The 16,753-nt window shown below is 43.0% G+C and overlaps 1 protein-coding gene and 1 long non-coding RNA gene across 2 annotated transcripts in view; one reads left to right on the top strand and one right to left on the bottom strand.

Moving 5' to 3' along the window:
* Window positions 1–390: 390 nt before the first annotated feature.
* LOC141414852 (uncharacterized) lies at window positions 391–14,069 on the bottom strand. Its single transcript, XR_012439780.1, has 4 exons — window positions 8,420–14,069; window positions 5,263–6,077; window positions 5,069–5,163; window positions 391–2,498 (listed from the first exon to the last, which is right to left on the bottom strand). It is a non-coding gene; the product is annotated as an uncharacterized lncRNA (long non-coding RNA).
* A 142-nt stretch (window positions 14,070–14,211) lies between these two features.
* Window positions 14,212–16,753, top strand: part of St3gal5 (ST3 beta-galactoside alpha-2,3-sialyltransferase 5) — a 47,457-nt gene continuing 44,915 nt past the window's right edge. The window contains exon 1 of the mRNA XM_074050129.1: window positions 14,212–14,351. The gene's annotated coding sequence lies outside the window, so the exon portion shown is untranslated. The remainder of the gene's footprint in view (window positions 14,352–16,753) is intronic.

The following is a 16,753-nucleotide window of genomic DNA, read 5'->3' as shown; positions in this document are numbered from 1 at the left end:
TAAGATCATGAATGTGGAACTGGAGGTGTGGCCCAAGTGGTATTGTGTCTGCTTTGCAAGTGGGAAGCCCTGAATTCAAATCCCAGTGCCATGAAAAAAAACCCCAAAAACTGACCTAATGCTAAGGTCATGAATGTGACCTCACTTATACCTATTAATACCTAGAGAAGCACAGTGTACTTCATTCCCAAAGCCCTGCTCCTCTGCGTTTGTTGGTGGAGGGAGAATGTCCTCATTGAAAAGGCAGGTGAGGCTCCCAAAGGTTTGCTTTGCCCTCAGAGACCTCTTCATCTCCAGAACTCTAGCTACTATGGCAGGCTGGAGGGAGGATGGCTTCCTCTTGCCTTTACATCTGCCATGCTGCAATACAGTTCTGACACTAACTACCCAGGGTGGGAGTAGTTTAAAAACACAGCCCCCGCTTCTCAGGAGGCAGAGGTTGGGAAGATGGTGCCTCCAGAATCTAGGTGTGTGGTGGGTGGCGGGGCGGGGGGGGCAGTATCCAGAGTTTTCATTGGGGCTGCATGACCCAGGAATGATTGACTGCTAGACTGAATGCCATGTCTGGCTCCCCGCCCTAAGGTTCAACATCCTTCTAATTACATGATTCATCTTTCCAGCATGCCAGCCTCATCCTGCAAATGTAGACGGGCCCACCACGAATAACAAAGACACTCCTACCACTCAGGACGGTTTAGAAACTCTGTCTCAGGAATTCAGGACAGGGACCTGACAAATGCTTTTTTTATACAACAACGTCCCATAGCCTGGCTGTTATAAGGCTGAAATATTTCAGCTGGACCTGAGAGAAAGCTAGCACTGTGAGTCTGGGGGTTTCCTTAGTTCTAATCTGCTGTGTCCTCAGTGGCTACTGGAGTACTGCGAGGAGGTTTCTGAGACCACATCTAGGACTCACTGGAAGGAGTGATGTGGCTAACCAATCATGCATGACAGCCTTGGCACAGAGTGGAAGAGAAGCAGAGAGTGAGAACACCACTAACCTTAGCCTAAGGGCTTTTTTAAGGGAATAAAATTTTACTACAGAGCAATAAAAACAATCACGATGTTTGCAAATGAAGGCTTGCTCACTAGAAAGTGTAAGACTCATCTAATTTTAGCTACCATCCTAATGCCGTGTAGCAGGTGCCATGCTTAACTCCCATCACTCATGAAGACATGTTTCTTTGTCTCTCTTCCTCAAAATTGAGACTTAGCAAGGGGGACAAAGATGGGAGCTTCTGAGCATCCCACCTGCCTGGCTAGGACCTCTGAACTGTGGTCTCCAAGCTAAGGAATCACATCTACTCCAAACAACTGTCTTAATGAATATGGGCCCCTTTGGGGACTATCAGGTCAACCTACCCACATACAAGACTGATATCCAGTTGGTATGTACTAGTTCTCACACATATTGTTAAAAGATTGAAACACTTCACTCTGGTTGGTGAATTCTTGCTGTTCCCACTCTCAGAATGCCCTCTTACCATTCTGACTTTTGTCACCCCTGAGGTTAGGATGGCTACATATAGTAATTTGTTGATTCTAGTGCAAAGTAAAATGCATAACTCCTTGTTCAAAAACATGTAAAATTTCAAGATAGTGAAAGCAGAGCACTCAACCAAGTGCAGGATTCTTTGGAGCACAAGAACTTGCTAGCTCATCGGGCCCATGCAACTGTATCAGTCACAAGCCCATGAAGCCAGCCCTGCTCGGGACCTCTCCAGTCCTCTTACTAATCTATCAAAAGGGTCGATCCTGCCATTACAGAGGAGCCCCTTCCAGCTCCATGGCCAATGTCCTTCTGATTGACAATAGACAGTAGAGCCCTCCTATTATTCACCCCCAAATGCAGGAGGAACTTGTGTTGTGACCGAAAAATCAATCTGTCTTTCACACTGACATCTGACACAGTGTAATTCAAAGCATCCAGCTGAATAGTCTCCAAGGCCCTCAATGTTCTTAGGTATTTTGCCAATCGCCTGGCCCACGTGGTTGTATCCACATAGGATATCTAGAGTTGTTTTTTGGAAGGAAGGGGGCGGGATTCTGTTATTGGAAACTTCTTCTCAGAATTGTACAAGGTGAAAGAGTATTCCCAACCCTTAGTTTTGACAGACGTCCTTTGCCAGCATAATGAAACAGATGCTGCCTACCAACATTCCAGTAAATAGTAAAGTGGGTATTTATAAACACGTTCTAAGGTTCCCACAGCTAAAAGGACTTTTGCTTTTTGTGAATGTTCTTTCCCTCTGCTTTTGTGAGGTTTTTTTTTTTGGTAGCTCAGGACCTCATCCTTGCTAGGTAGATACCAGCCCTTTTTGCTTTAGTTTATCTTTCAAATAAAGTCTCACACTTTTTCCTGGGACCAGCCTTGGATCCTCCTACCTCCACCTCCCAAGTAGCTGGGACTGAGGGTATATGCCATCATGCCTGGCTTGGATGCTCTTCTTAAGTGAGTGCTGACTTCTTACCACTTCTTCGTGACCTGATACAGCAGCCTGGGGAGGAGCAAGAGGAAGAAGGCAGTGAGCTTGGCTTTGATGACTTTTGATGGCTTTGAGTTCCTTCCTGGAGGGAAACTGGGGGAACAGAAGAGCAAGAGGCTGAGGACAGCTGGCTGCCAAAGGAAGCTCTCAGCCTTCCAGCCCTCCAGCCCTCCCTGCTTCTCTCTCTCCTAGGTACCCCTGGAGGAGGGTAGAGCATTCAGGATTAAAAAGTGAATGTGGTAGGGAAAGGAGTGGGAGGACTGAGAAGAGAGCTGATGGGGAGAATAAGTAGGTGGAACAAAGGGCAAGGCACTTCTTGGAACTCCTGTAATAAACACACCAGGTTTTTGGGGCAGTAAAACTGTTCTGTATGATCCTGTAATGATGGATTAAATGTTTGTGATAACCCATAGAATGTATAACACCAAGAGTGAGCCCTAATGCAAACCATGGACTCGAATTAATAATAAGGTATCAATATTGGCTTATCAGTTGTAACTAATGTATCCCAGTAACATATGACAATAATAGGGAAAATTTGGTGGAGGTGAGAGGGGATCAGGGGACTCTATTTTCTGCTTAAATTTTTGTAAGCCTAAAACTTTCCACCAAAACCCAAATTCTATTAATTAAACAACAAACAAACATATATTGGAGAAAACACTCTTGTTCTTGCTTCCAAGAACAAGTTATGACTTTTTCTCAACCAGGCCTGTCTAAACCAAGAGGATATACAAAATAAAGGCCAGATTTGGCTGTGAGCTCAAAGGATAGACAAAATAAAGGCCAGATTTGGCTGTGATCTCAAAAAAGGCCAAAAAAAAAAAAAAAAGACCACCTGGCCATCAGTGGCTTTGGACCCAAGACCACCATGTACAACTGGCCTTGTGCACACACCAAGAAGGACATATTCTTCTTATAGACTTTAGAGCTTTGTGTATTTATTACATGAATCCCAAGAGAAGGCTTTTTCTAATTTTCTCAAAGGCTAGTGGTGGCCCTTTCTGGACCCTAGTATTCTCAAGGCTGGGGAGGGGCCTTCATGTGGCCCAGTCTTGTCTCTGTATGCAAACCTCTGTTATCCCATGAACAACTTACAGTGATGCTTCATGAGAAAGGATGCTATGAGGAGACAAATAGCATTTTGGAACCAGGAAAGCAAATAAGTGAAGAATACCTGACTTAGCAAATTCCAGAAAGCCAAATCCCAAACCACAGGCTCCTCAAATTTAGAAGAGGGAGCCCTAGGAACTTGGGAGCCTGTCTCAGTGAGTAGTTAAAATGGAAAGGCCTAGGGGCCTAGTTCCAGTCATATGCTCAGATGGCTGTGGACATACGGCAGCACCATTTGCATGTGGTAAGTCATGAGGACTGCTAGTCTTATGCTCTGGTCTCATGAAGTCTCTCCAACTCCATTCTCCTGGACACCTGCCTTCTCTCGACACAGCAGAAGTCTGAGCTTTTGCTATATAGGGAGGCTGACAGTGTGGGGATGCAGACAGGGAGACAGTGAAATGTGGGCTGTAGAGTGGGATAGATGGCAGGTATTACTTTCTAACTCAGGGACTCATGGCCCTTCTCACTGCTGGAGCCGGAATGTGCAGGCAACCTGATCCCTATCTTCTAGGCAGGAGCCCAGAGAACTCTGCTCAGGGGAGACTGGGCACCCAAGAGAACAAACCTAAAGACGCTGTGCACGGGTCTCTTCTTTAACCTCCCACCAGGATCCCCGATGATATGGTCAGACTCCATGTGCACCTCACTGATGAGGAGGTGCCATCCAAGAGGGCCTTGGTCTTTGAAGAGGGAAAGTAAAGAATTTGGAGTCTAAGAAACAGTATGAGAAATGGGCAAAGACCGGATAGAGTGGTGCTTATAAACTAAACAGTGACTAGGGTATTGCACCAGAGAGCAGGTAGGGGAAAAGCAAGCACAGAGATGAAGACCATCTCTGTGGGACCATCAGGTACCTGATGAAGGCACCACGTGGGTGGGCATGATGTGCTAATACCCAGGTCCCATACCCCTTTCCAAGTCCCACAGACCTGACCCGAGGCTACGTCTGCCAGCAGAATCAGTGAATCTGGCCCTGGGTCCACACTGGCTGTGGCCCTGGGGACCAGAGGAAGGCCTCAAAGGCTGGGCTCAGCTGATGGAAGTTAACTCAGGAGATTATGGGGAGCCTGGTGAGGGATGTGTGGAATTGAGTTATATTTAAGGACAAATTCATTTATAAGCCAGACGCTGTGAGAGGTGATCCTGGGCTGCACCAAGTTAATTGGGAAACTCTTTACAATGAACTGTTTATTCAGTGTCTGTCTTTATAGGATAAGGAAGCAATGGGAGATGAGAAAACAGGCATTAAGTCCTTTGGATAGGAGACAAGAACGCTGATGGAATGCCGGAGTCAGGATTCCATTGCAAGAAAGAAAGCATCAAGAGAGAAAGAACCTGTGACCTGTGTGGACAGAAACAAGTACTTTCAACATGGCAGGGGACTTCAAATGTCACTAACCTTGCTAGCAGGTTGCTGTCCCTTAACCAGCCTCAGCCTGGAGCAGAAAAAAATGAAGTACACTTACCAGGTTGGATTTCCTGGCCAATGCTTTGTCCTTGGATACTCTTTTCCCTCGGCCTTCTGCACAAGGATGTCCCGGACTGGTAACCAGTCCCCTTTCTGTTAGGAACAGAGACAGCATCACCAGCAAAGGAAAGAGTATAGCCTGCTTAAAAGTGATTCTCCCCTGCGAACTTGGTATTCATCCCCTCCTCTTACCTCTGAATAAAGTCTTGGTTTCAAGTGTAAATAACAATCCAGAAAAGGAAGCAAAAAAAGTTCATTACTAGCCACTGATGTCTTACTTAGTTCATTTCACAGGGCCCAAAGGAAGGTGGAGGCTTCAGGATAAAGAATAATAAATGTTAATCACACTTTAGAGTAAATTGAAGACTTTTGCACTCATTAGCAACCCTGAGAGCCTTGTAGGAGTGTTATATCCCTTTTACAGCTGAGGGATTGAATCCAGACAGGTTCACTGACTTGCAGAAGATTACGCAGGTAGTTGGCAGAGTTGGAACCTGACCCCAGGGGTCCTGACTCTCAGTATGGTGCTCTTTCCCAGGTGTGGATGATGGGGTGGCTGCTGAGACAGTGGCGTGTGGGTCACTGTCCTAGAATTATGTGTGGCATAGAAGGCTTTTCCAGAAGCCTGAAAGGACCAGAGCTGGGGAGCTATTTGAGGCCCATCACCACCTGCCAGGACAGACAGTCAGGCTTCCTTCACATCTCACCCATTGTCCCCTCTTCTTCCTTCAGCTCTGAGTGAGATGTATTAAACAGGAAAGAGAATACTGGGTAGCAACCTGAGGCTACCCTTTACCCTAAATTCAACACTTCATCTCAGTTCTTGGTTCCTCTGAAGGACCTGTCTTGGATAGCTCACCCCACAGCTCGAAACTTGAGCTTTCTGTCAGAGGCAAGATTGCTGTGCGAGGGCTTGGTCCTGACTGTGCAGTTCCATCTATCTGGCATGTGACTGTCCTTCTTCATAGTTGAGCTCACCAAGGTGCTCAGAGTGCAGAGTTGATTTCCTGTGAACAAGTTACAATCAGTGGGTAAACCCAGGCAGTTGACTTGGGTAGAGGAGCTAGGAGCTAGGAGCTAGGAACTTTCCATGGAGGACCTTGACTCCTGGGCTTAGGCTCTGGACAGATGCTTATGGGATCTGTGTCTACAACACACTAAAAATGGCCTCCCTTCTGGATTTAAACATCTAAATTCCAGGTAAGCTGCCTCTTGAGGCCAAAGGTCCCTTCGGGAAGTCCATGCACAAAGGAAGAGGCCAGGGGAAGGGACAATTTATAACTTGTGGGAACTTTGGCCCCAACCTTGGACACAATGACCAATGAGACTCATTTATCTTTAGCAGCAAGACCAAAGTGCTCCTTGGAGCTAAGCCCATTTGGGAGTTCAAGAACTTTGAGTTTTCACTTGCTCCCACACACACAGGGCACACCCACTTAACAGGTGGCACTCCATTATTGGAGATTAATAGATCCAAGGCTACTTTTAGATGCTCTAAGATTCTTAGATGAACCTCAGCTGGAGGTGTGACCCACAGTGAGATTTGGTGACTAATCCTCCAGCAGACCAAAGAAAGACAGGGAAAAGACCCATTCTGTGCCCCACCCTCTTCTCAGACCATGTCTCCAGATTACACTGTAATTAGAAAAATAACTATTGTTTAAAAATATTGGGATGAGCATTCATCTGTGACACTTTAGAACATCTTTCATGCTCTGGTGTTCTTTTATTTGTTTTTTGTTTGTTTGTCTTTGTTTTGTTTTTGGCAGTACTGGGGTTTGAACTCTGATATTCTAACTGGGTTCGTGGATGTAGCTCATACAATGTCACACCATGAAGGGCCTCCTGGAGTCAGGCTCGTGGTGAGTGCTAATGATACAGAATGGAATTCGGTGTGATCAGAGAAGCCCTCACAGTGTAGTTAACAAGACAAAGACAACTAGTTACTGTCCCAGCCAGTGCTGTTAGAGTCACCTGAGAACAGAGAGGCAATGACTATTTGTGGATAGAGGGGAAAGATAAGCAGTGGGTTTATAGAGGAAGAGATGTTGGGTTGGGCTTTGGACTGTTGCCAGGAAAGACTTCTGATCAAAGGAGAGAGGTTAACGGCAGATGAATCAGAGAAAAGGCAACGCTCTTGGTACTGATTTGTGACATAGGGGAGGAGAGAGAGCCATTATCACAGTCACATTCAGGGCTCAGCCGAAACTAGGACAGGAAAGGAGTGTAAGAGAGAGATTAGTAAGAGGACTTTGTCACACTGAACACTTGGACTTGGTTACCAGAACCAGGCAGCTTCCCCTGGGAGAAGCATCGTCTATGGTGAAATACATTTGCTCAGGGAGGCCATTCCTAGCTCTAGCCCTCACAGGCTGGGAGATCTTGGATGAATTCACTCCTAGAATCTTCGCTAACATCTGTACAGGTGCAAGGAATGTGTGCCGACCCTTGGTGGCATTTGATATTGCATTCCTCTTAGCAGGAAACAGGTGGCCCTATGAAAGGGGGGGAACTGAGGAGGGTTTAATGAAGGGACTGTTTACAAAAGGATGGGCACCATGAAGGGAGCCAACAAGTGGTGGGGGATTTGCTAGGGCTTTGCAACCGTTGGAAGCTATTATCACACTTGGACTTGAAGGGGCAAAATGATGAAACTATTGGCCGTGAGAGAAGGGGTGCCTGACCAGACATGTGGCCTTTGTTAGAGAATGCAGTCACTACCAATCAGGCAGGGAAGGTTGGAGGCCACAGTAATAAACACCCCAATCTGTATCTACCCTGCAGTGCCTCTCAACTGAACACATGCAAAAGCCAGAGGACACGGCAGCTGGCGGAGGCAGTTCATAGATATCAGCTTCCCAGACACAGCAGGGCACACAATACACCAGAAGCAGCCAAGAGGGTCTATCTCACACAGATGGCAGGATGACAAATTTATTTGAATAGTTAATTATATGTTTATTTTCATGTGTAACAAAAAGAATATAGCTAGCATATGAAAAAAATGAGTTCACAAATGTAATTGCTTAGGATAGGGTTAAAGCAGATATTTCAATGATAAAATGTTAAACACTAAAAAAATACTAAGTAAGCACTAGGAAGAGTGAGTAGTATGAGGATATGGCAAAAATCACAAAGACAGCATTGTGAAACTGAAGTACAGAGAAAATGCCAGCAAGCACTATAATGTGTGTTTAGATCACCTGACTTCAGTAAAATGTTGTGATCATGAGTAATCAGGTGAGATGACCATAAGACTCTTAGTCATTCCACTGCTCTTTTTATATTTCTCTCCCTCTGAAGGCTAAAAAAACAGAAGGGCACCAAGGACTGGAGTGAGAAAACTCACAGCAGCACTATTTGTAGTCAAATCCAACTGGAAGCAACTCAAATATCCATCAAGAGAATAAAAAGATTTTGATATATCCATAGTGTGCATATGAACAAACAGGACTGGAGATGTAGCCCAGTGGTACATTGCTTGCCTGTCACATGTGGGGTCCTGAGTTTGATCCCCAGCACTGAAAAACAAACAAGCAAAACCAAACATAAGCCACACACAGCAACCTAGGTGAAACTCATAAAGTCAATTCTTTCTTGTGAAAGAAACCGAAACAGAGAGTCTCAACTGAAGGGCTTTTTTTCATATAAAGTTCAACAACAGGCTAAACTAACCTATGGGATAGAAGTCAGAAAAGCTGCTGTCAAGGCAGGAGGGAAGGGTGGTGACCGGAAGCAGCCACAGGAAAGCTTTGGGAAGGCAGGCCTTGTTCTGTGATCCGGGTGGCTAGTCTGTTCATGAACATAATTCATTAAGCTACACATTTATAATTTTTCAACTTTGTGATAGGTCTCTTATATTTCTATTTTAAAAAGCTTAGTAAGCATACAGAAAAATGAAAAGCTGTGGTAAATGGCACAAAAATGAAGTTCCCCTCTGGGACAAGCAGTTCACGTGTCCCTGAAGATTAAAGACTTGGTTGTATCCTGTTTCCGGCTCTCTTCTGCCACCCTTCTTCATCTCAATTCTTGGTGGAGCTCTTGCCACACAAAAAACCTTCACATATATGATGTGATGGCATCAACAGTGCTCTCGTCTCTAAACCCACCTTTCTAAATCGGGTTCCATCTGCTTGGTCTGATGACTGATGTTAGACTCTAGCCCTGTATCGTGCCAGGAAAATAGGTCAGTGGGCTTGCTCCTTGGTTGATGATGGTTGGTGTCCTTGTTACCACTTACCTTTACACATGGCACTGGACATCTGCTACTCTAGGGCTCTCAGAGATGTCCTTACCATGTGTAGCACAGCCATGGTAATGACCACAGGACCTCCAGTTTCCTGCACAGTTGTGCCTCCAATAGTCAGAAACCTGAGCATCCATGGACATTTCCAGTATGGGAATTTCAGGGGAACCAAGTATAGGACTTTGTCTCTGTAGGAGGCCCGGCCTCTTCAATATTCTTCATCCCAGGGGGTGGGGAAAGGGGGGAGAAATGACCCAAGCATTGTATGCACAGATGAATAATAAAACAAAAAAAAATTCTTCATCCCACTACACCTCAGTCAAGGGAAACCCACACTGCTCCCTGGTTCAGCTCTTCTGAAGGGGAGGAGACAGTATCTTCAATTCTTTCAGAATGAAATGGAGGGTGGAGGATGAAGACAGCTAAGTTTTCTATGAATTTGTTTGCACTACCCACTGAAGCCAGGCAATACGCTCTGTCCTGTGGAATGATCAGAAATTTAATTCCTCATGTAAGGACCTAACAGCCCAGTTAGGAACGTGAGAGTATCCCTGAGTTGAAAACAAAAAAACAAACCTGACCAAACCAGCAAGAGTTTGAAGAGGCAAAGTCCTTTGCAGTTGAACTTGAACTATATCTGCATCATTACCTTTACCAGTCCAGAGGTCCTCCATAAGGAAATTTTGTTCCATCTCAGTTTCATTTGTCTTGCAATTAGAATTTTTTTAAAAAATTTTCTTTTAATACTTAAAGAGAGCGTTCACCCAAAAATCCAGATTTCTGGCCTTTGTTGAAAAATCTGAAGATCTAGCAACATAGTGTGCTAAGCTCACACATGGCAACAATTGCAGAAGCTGAGCAGTGGCTGTCCCTTTACAGAACGCTCTAGCTGCCATGGTCCTGGTGTATCATCCCCACTTCTCACTGTCTCACACCCCTTTATCTTACCCTTGATCTTGAAAGGTGATTCCCTTATTTATACAGCTCTAGGTTGACAGTTGTATCCCAGAAAGTTGCAGATATTAATTCCCTGTCTTCTGATAACTTTCATCATAGTCATTATTCTTTGTGATAATTTCTTTCTCTTTGGCTTTTTTTTTTTTTTTTTTTTTGGTGGTATTGGGGCTTGAACTCAGGGCCTCACACTTGCTAGGCAGGCGCTCTACCACTTGAGCCAGTCCATCAGCACTTTGACTGCTTTTAGGATCTTTTTTAAAGATCTCTAGAGTTCTAGAGAGTATATAGAATTTTGTCAATTTTGGGGGTTCTTGAATCTGAAGACTGTGTTTTTCATCAATTCTGGGGAAAATTTCAATCATTATTTCTTCACTTATCACCTCTATATCATTTTTTCTTTCTTTTTTTTTACAGTGCTAGGGCTTGAACTCAGGGTGTACACTTTGAGCCACTCCATCAGCCTTTTGTCATGAGTTTTTCGAAATTAGATCTCTCAAACTATTTGTCCAGGCTGGCTTTGAACCTCCTGATCTCTGCCTCCTGAGTAGCTAGGATTATAGGCATGAACCACCAGTGCTCAGCTTCATTTTCTCTATTTTTTCTCTCCGGAAATCTGATTAGGTATGTGTAGCTTTTTTATTTATTCTATACTCTACATCTTTTAATCTCATTTATATTTTCTAAAACTTTTCTCTGTAAGTGCTGCATTTTGAGTAATTTCTCTATATCCATCTTTCAATTCACTAATTGTATCTTTCTCTTTCTCTCTGTGGTCGTAGTAGGATTTGAACTCAAGAATTTGTGATTGCTACATAGGTCTCTACCACTTGAGCCATGTCTTCAGCCCTTTTTGATTTGGACAGGGTCTTACATTTATGCCTGGGCCTACCTAGCCCTTGATCTTCCTATTTACATTTCCTGAACAGTTGGGCTAACAGCCACTCACTTTATGCCTACCTTGATTGATATGTGGTTTAACACTTCTATTGTTATTGTTAGAAGTCTGGTGTTTTTCTTATTTTTTAGATATACTTTCTACACTTTTTTAATTTCTAGAACTGTCTTAAACCTCATTTTATATTTTGAAACTCCTTATTTCATTCTCTGAGTCTTCATTTTATTATTTTTGCTAATTCTCATGTATAGTAGCTTATTTCTTTATGTGCAGTATGATTTTTGTGTGTTGTGGGGGTGTGTGTGTGTGTGTGTGTGTGTGTGCGCGCGCACGCGCGCGCGTGCGCGCACATGCACGCACTGCTTCAGACTGAACCCAGGACCTCTCTGATGCTAAGCAGTCTACTTCTGAGCCACACCCCCATCCTGTATTGTGATATTTTAAATTACAAACTCAAATTCCTTGAAATTTTGGGGGGATTGTCTTGGGCTCAAGTCTACAGAGAATGCCACTAAGAGGTCATTTGCTTTTTTGCAAGTACCTAAGGGAATTACAAACCTAGGGCCAATTTAAAATAACATTTGGCTCTGAAAGGTTTTGGTTTCAAAGGTGATATAAATTTCAGCTGCAAACCTGTTAGGAGTATGGGCTTTGTTTGCATTAGGAATTCTCAGAGGGAAACTTTTTTTAAAGCATACACAGATTATATATAATAATGAGTTGCATTAAGACATTTTTCTTTTTTTTTCTGGTAAGAGGGTTTGAACTCAGAACCCTGTGCTTGTTATGCAGGTGCTCTATCGTCGACCCATTCTCAGCTCTTTTTTATTTGAATAGAATCTCACATTTACACCAAGGCCAGCCTGGACCTTGATCCTCCTATTTACATTTTCCCCATAGCTGGAATGACAGGTGCTCACCAGCACACCTGGCTTATTGATTGAGATGGAAGCCTTGTTAACTTTTTGCCTGGACTGGTCTCAAACTGTGATCCTCCTGATCTCTACCTCCTGAGTAGTTAGGATTACAGTCTTGAGCCACTGGGCCTGGCCATTACAAAATTTTCATGCACGTATATAATGCACTTCAATCACATTCGATCCCCATATTACCCTCTCATCCGCTATCACCACCACTGTTCCCCCTCATCTTCCTCAATGGTCTCAATGGGAAATTTATCTTTGTCTTGGTTTCAGTCTGAACTAAAATCAGATATTTTAATGCAAGTATATATGGCAAATCTCCCCTTGTTTCCCTCAGGGAGCAAGGCCCCACTATCCCACTGAAATTTCCACTCATTGAACGCTTTGAGTGTGCATAAATTTCTCAAATCCAATCTCACGTTCTGCTCAGTCTGTGTTCTGTCTCCTATCCGCAGCCTAGTATATTGAATGGCTCCAGGGCAAATGGAAAAAAAAATGTCGCTAGATTCACAATTTCTCCCAGTTTCTCCTTCAGAGAGGCTTCCTTTTATTCTACCAGCTCAGTCTTGCTATAAAGCATGCTTTTGATGGTTTCCCCAATATCTTAGAGATTTTGACTTGGCACATTTCTCCAGAATCCAGTCAGCCATGTTGCTAGAAACAACTTGTTTTTCTATCTTCACTTTCTAACATCTCCCATAATCCTTTGCTTACTCTATTTCCTCTTCCTGGGTTATTTTTCCTTATCTTCTCTATTTGCTAAATCCTGCTGTGGTGGGATAGAATTCTAAGATAGCTCCCCAAATTCCTGGCTGTTGGTGCACACACACTTTCTTCCACTTCTTTGATCAAACACTAGTCTAGATATTGCTGTGAAGGAATTTTGCAGATGTCATTAGTCATTTAAATCAATTGACCTTAACATAAGGAGACTATCTAGGTGGGCATGACCTAATTATGTGAAGATTTTAAAAGCAGAGAGTTTTGTCTGACTGGTAGAAGAAAAAGAAAGTCATTGAACTATGTTGTTGTAGAAGAAAACAGACATCCACACTGTGAACTTCTTATGGGACCACATGACAAGGAACTGTGGGTAGCTCCTTGGAGCTAAGGGTAGTTCCTGGCCAACAGTCAGCAAGAAAAATAGTTCAATCCTATTAACTGCAAGGAAATAAATTTTTCCACAAACCAGTGAGTTTCATAAAGACCTGAGCCCAAATGAGAACCATAGCCTTGGTCACCACCTTGACTTCAAGGAGATCCTAGGCAAAGAATCCAGTTACATTGTACCCAGACTTAAACTATAACATAGTAAATTTGTGTTGCTTTAATTTCAATTTGTGGTAATTTGTTACATACCAATAGAAAACATATATAGCCCAAACTAAAATCCTGATCTTATTCTTGAAAGACAGAATCAAATTTTAACGGTCTAAGAGGTGTCCTTGAGGTCTGAAACAGAGTCAGCTGTGTGTCCTTCAATGCTGCTGTGGCTTTTTGCTAATAGTCTTTTTCTAATATCTTGCATTTCGTTTGCAAGATATTAGAAAAAGACTATTAGCAAAAAGTCTTGTTCGTTTGTTTGAAAGTATCTTTTTTGTCAGTTCGCCTAGGTGGTCCTTCAGGTGGATGCCTATACCTTACTTTGATGGATTCTGGAGCTTTAGGTACTGGGTTCAAATCTTGACTTTACTACTTCTTAAATATGTGACATTAGGCTGGTTATTTCATCCCCTAAATTTCTCTAAAATATAGAGAGGAGACCCTACCTTAAAGAGTGCTGCAAGATCACCTGAAACAATTTACAAGCACTTAGCATGCTGTCTGGCACATAACAGGCACTCGGCAAATGTTTGTGCGGTGAGTATATGGATGGAATGTCAGCTTCCAGCCCAAATCTATCAACATGTGTCCCGCTCTTGCCAAAGGATTCAGTCCATGCAGGGCTGACTGGGTTCTTCACTAGGAACCTCCCTCTGCCAACAGACAGCCTTCCGGTGATGTGTCTGTACGTCTCTTTCCCTGTTTTGTTTGCTTTACTCCTGCTTCTCCCGTGATTGCTCACAGGAAACATTCCTAGAAAAACCTCAAGGGACCCACTTCCTTTGTGCTTCAGGGCAGCAGACAGAGTCTGTGCTGTTGGCTGCCGCTGAGCTCCAGCCACTGGAGGTCCAGCCCCTGGAGGCCTGAAGAAGGGACAGCGGCTCAGGAGGACAAAGGCGGGAGTCCAACAGCAAGGGAAGCTGACCAGGAGTAGTAAGTGAGTAAGCCTGAGCCCCAAACCTCAACAAGCTGTGTTAGAGGGTGAGGAATTTCTTACACCCCTACCACACACACAACCTCAGTCTGAGCTGTGGTACCTCCATTCCTCCTTCCCTTCTGGCCACCTACAAACAGTCATACCACTATCACCCCTAAGAGCTTTGAAGGCACCAGGCCCTGGGGAAGGCCTATGTCCTGATGTGGGCCGAAAGGCACTTGGCAGGTGAAAAGAAACAGGCCATCTGGAGACCTCTGAGACCTTGATAATTTATACCAATGACTCTTCACTTTTCTTTGTTGTAAAAAAAAAAAATTATAACAATATTGAAGGAAATTTTTTTAAAAAAGGAAAAAGAAAAAGATATTCATGACTCCACCACCCTAACATCAAGGCTGTTTCATTTTTCCAAGGTAGCTTTGGGTTTTTGGCTACAACATAGAAGGTTGCATGCAATGTGTCTTTTTCCGGGGGATAGTAACAGTTATTATTTTTTCTTTTTCTTTTCCTCCAGAGTCTTTTCTCTTTTTTATTCTTACCACTCCATAGTATATCTTAAGTCTTTTCCAGTGTTGACATATAATTTCATATTGGTCTCTTTTTATTTTCTAACTACAAATATTCCAGCCAATTTAATTGAGGTATAATTAATGATTCCATAATCCTTGGGCATTCTTGTTTATGGCCTTGAAGCTTTGATGTTGGGTCTTGGTAAAGCTGTAAATGAAAGGAAGTTTGTTTTCTGGGCTCATCTGCATCCTTTTACAGGTCTTTCTTCCCTGTTAGTGATCACAGTCTAGTTCTCTTGTTCTGTCCAATTCCCAAGCTGCTTGCTAAGCTTGTGCTACCACTCATGGAGCTCTCCAAAATGAAATAACATAGATTCTAGCCATTCCTCAATGGAAATGTTTCTGATTCAGGAAATAGAGAAAAGCAACAGAAAATAAAAATCTGTTATAGTATCGCTACTTAAACTTGCATACCACTGATTTGTCCCCATGTCTGTTCTGTCCCTTTCCTCCCAGTCCCTGTGCTGCCTTCCCGCTTCATTTAGAAGCTAACTTGTGTGGCATTAATGATGGCTGAATGGGTAAATCCTAGGAAGACTATAATTCTGAGGACTTAGGCACTTATTTAGGTTAAAAAAAATGCACAAACAGGTACACAATGCCTTTCTTGGGGGAACACGAGGTTGACTAGCTTAACCCATGGAGGAATTCATAGTCTTATGTAACTGGAAGGCATAGAGACAGGATAGGCTGTGGGGCTGGTTTGATCTGTAACTGACAAACAACATAAATGAAATGGTTTCTTTCTAATCTCTGTCCTCTGCTTCTCCAGCATGACTTTCTTCTTAATGTCAGTTCTTCTTACAGCCCAAATAGCTATCTTATCAGCATCTTCTGATGCTATTATTGCCTGGTTCCTGTCTAGCATCTCCTCCATCAGCCAGTAAATTCCTGAGGTTTCCTATGACCAGTCAAGGAACTACTCTGAGTAACTTATACCAGTGGGTCTCAAACTCTCAGAGTTACTTCTAGAAATTACTGAGGATCTCAAAAGAATCTCTTTTGAGAGGTAGGTTTTACCTCTTGATAGTTGTCAAGTTAGAAGCTAGAACTGAGAAAATTTTAAAATATTTATTAATTCATTAAAAATAATTAACCTAGGGCTGAGGATGTAGCTGAGTGGTAGAGTGTGCTTACCTAGCATGCATGAAGACCTGGGTTTGACCCTGAGGATTGCAAAAATAAATAAATATATAAAAATAAATTAATAAAATAAACTCATTACATGCTTACATACTGATTTTAACCATGTTTTTCAAAACAAAAATATTGGTGAGAAGGATGGATTTTTTTTTTAGACATCCTTGGAAAAAACCTCTTTTTACTCTTTCATAATGGAACAAAATTAGACTTTATATCTGCCTTCAATCTGTTGCAAATTGTTTTGGCTAAATACAAGAAGAAAATCTGGCTTCACATTGACATGTAATTGGAAAGTGTGAAGGATTTCAATATTTTTAAAGATAATTGTGTTGGGAGGCAGAGATTGGGGAGGCTCATATTTTGAGGCCAGCCTGGTCAGAGAGTTAGTAAGATTCCATCTCAACCAATAAGCCAGGTGTGTTAGCACACACCTATGGTCCCAGGTACTCAGGAAGTATATGTAAAAGGATAGCAGTCTGAGGCTAACACTGCAAAAACTGCCAGACCCTATCTGTAAAATAACTAATGCAAAATAGGGCAGGAGGTGTGGCTCAAGTGGTAGACCACCTGTCTAGCAAGTGGGAGGCCCTGAGTTCAAAGCCCAGCATCAGAAAAAAAAAAAAAAAGAAAAAAGATAATCGTGGTTATACTTTGATGCAACACACCTATAAAAACTATGCATCTACAAAA

The sequence above is a fragment of the Castor canadensis genome, chromosome 12, assembly GCF_047511655.1.
Source record: "Castor canadensis chromosome 12, mCasCan1.hap1v2, whole genome shotgun sequence".
Classification (NCBI taxonomy): domain Eukaryota; kingdom Metazoa; phylum Chordata; class Mammalia; order Rodentia; family Castoridae; genus Castor; species Castor canadensis.
This window is presented reverse-complemented; position numbering and strand designations above follow the sequence as displayed.